The sequence below is a fragment of the Meles meles genome, unplaced genomic scaffold, assembly GCF_922984935.1.
Source record: "Meles meles unplaced genomic scaffold, mMelMel3.1 paternal haplotype, whole genome shotgun sequence".
NCBI lineage: Eukaryota > Metazoa > Chordata > Mammalia > Carnivora > Mustelidae > Meles > Meles meles.
In genome coordinates, this window is record NW_025721306.1 from 111,494 (window position 1) to 114,271 (window position 2,778).

The following is a 2,778-nucleotide window of genomic DNA, read 5'->3' on the forward strand; positions in this document are numbered from 1 at the left end:
CATTTAACCAGACATATTTGTTTATTTTTTAAAGATTGTATTTACTTCTTTGACAAAGAGAAACAAGAAGAGAGGGAATATAAGCAGGGGCAGTGGGAGAGGGAGAAGCAGGCTTCCCATTGAGCAGGGAGCCCCATGCAAGGCTTCATCTCAGAACCCTGGGATCACAGCCTGAGCCAAAGGCAGACATGTAATGACTGAGCCACTCAGGTGCCCCTGAACTGACATATTTGTAAGGCTAAATGATGCACCAGTAAATGCGTTGTACTGATTCTATGCCTGGGAAGGTGTTCCCAGGAGAGCAGACTCATTGGTGTGACCACCATAAGAATTCATGTTTCATATCTCCCATGGCAGGAAGCATCACTGACCTAAAGCCCAGCCACCTTCCTTTGACATCCATTTCTCCGTTTGGACAAAGCTCATGCTTCTCAGGCCTTGTTCTTGGACACTGAGTGTGGCAGGAATATTATAGCAGGTCCATTCCTTGGATGTGTGCTACTGTTCTGATGGGTGACTTTGGTTCAAGATGTCCCAGCAGCGTGTGGAACTCCCCTTACAAGTGAACTTCTACATGACTGTCTTTCCTTGTTTCTGTTCTTCTCTTGAGGTCAGACTTGCACCACAGTCTAATAGCTCTCCTACCTTCCCCCAACTCCCTCCCTATTTTCTCCTTAGGGACATTAGCCCTAATAAATTTCTAGCATGTTCAACCCTGTCTTGGTATTGGCCTCTTGAAAGATGGACTAACTAATGTGCCTTAGAAATTAACAATGCTATTTGTTGAAAGCATGGAGATTCTTAGAGCGGTTTGAGATGAACATAGTGTAATCTGAAATTATGAATATTCAGCTCATTTATAACAATAAAACTGAGAGTTCTAGGAATTTTGGAGGAAATTATAATAAAATGGCATTTATGCTGTGTACTTAGTATTTCAGCAGCTTTAAATTGTTTATTCTAACGCTGGTTATTTTTGTCAGGATAATGGTCTCCCAAATGCATCCTCGGTTTCTCAGACCATTCTTTTGGTTACAGAGGTGGTGTGCCCCTAATCCACTTGCTTTGTCTTCCTACAGTCTTCAATCCTTATTGTCTTATTCATCCTTTAAGATTGGTTCCCATTGTCTGTGAAGCCTTTGCAGCAGCCTCTTCCCAAGCAGAGTATTTCTCTGTGTTTTCCTTGCTTACAAAGGACTTTTATTTAATATGTTACTGATTTTACTCACTTCCTGTCATATTTGTTATATTACCATGAGATCCTTGTGCTATCTCTTGTGGTGGAAGTGTCTTTTGGGTGGGTTGCATTTTATGAATATGTGGGTCCCTCTCCTTTCAAGGAGAAAGATCAGTGCCCACCTCACAGGACACATTCTGTGCACACTTACAGATCTGAGTGTAACTACTTTCTCAGTCATGGCTATTTAATAGGGAAGCACTTGAAAGTTTTGCAAGTTAGATCCCACCACTGGGGACTATTTTCGCCTTTTTTGCCTGACTCTTGACTGCTGAAAAATAATGTTAATTATAAAGTTACATGATGTTCTGTACTGATACTTTTTAAAAAGACAATAATGATTTAAGACCAGTCAATCGAATCTCTGAATGTGAAATTATAACTTCTTTCTAAGAGCCGGACAAATCTCACCTTTGACTTTTCGCTCTAATTGCTTCCAATGTGAATGCTCAACTCCATATTCTGTTATCCTCTTCAATATGTTACAGCATTTTTTTTGGGTCACTTGAGTGACTCAGTAAAGTGTCATGATCTCAGGGTCCTGAAATCAAGCTCTGAGTCCGACTCCCCAGCTCAGTGGGGAGTTTGCTTCAGGACTCTGTTTCTCTGTTCCTCTGCCTCTTTCTCTATATCAAATAAATAAATACATCTTTTTAAAAAATGGTACAGCATTTTCCATATTATCTCAATATACTGCCCCTCATACTGGAGTTGTTAGGAGCCATCAGAATGATTTGTGTTTCTGTGGAGAAAATCACCTTTCTTCCCCTGGGATTCTCATCAGTTTTCATGAGCCTTCTGCTAAAGGCCCGAGACTGTTAAAGATTTAATATCTGGACCCCTTTAAAGTCAGAACGAGATCAGGTCCCGTCCTTTCATCTGGGCACCTATAAAGCTGGGATGTGAAGAGAGAGACTTCTGACTTTTGCCAAATTTTTGTTATTCTCCAGTCTCTTCCCTCTTGCCTACATCTGCCTGTCAAATTGCACTGGAGATAGAGAAGATTAGAGAATTTATTTGCATATAACAGTCTCAAATGACCATTTTGTTTTATGGCTTTGTAAAAACATCACATGAAAATATTGGTGTTCTTTTAAAATATCATGATCTAACCCCCAGTGAGTGCATTCAACTGTATTTGGTTGGCAACCATTGTAGAAAAGTTCAAATTGGGCTAATCTTCCAAATTAGAGAATGGTGAAATTTGGTAAGGAATTTTCAGCCATAAAAGTTTGCTTTGAAGCAAAGCAAAAAGAAACTTCACCTGTGTCTTCTCTATTCCCCCAAAATGCAATAGCTCCCTATTGAATGTATAAAATTTTATTAGACATAATTGAATATGTTTTGAACTTGATTTTAAATTCATTCATTGTAATAGAAACTCTGTATTTTTAGGGTGATTTACAATGTTTCATGTAAGTAGTTCAACAGTAATCCAGGCACTGTGTAAGGGAGGCTCAGCGAATATTTCTGAAGTTCTTCTCTGGCCCATATGCCTGTATATATATGATACCCTATATAGTCACCTACTCTACTATTTT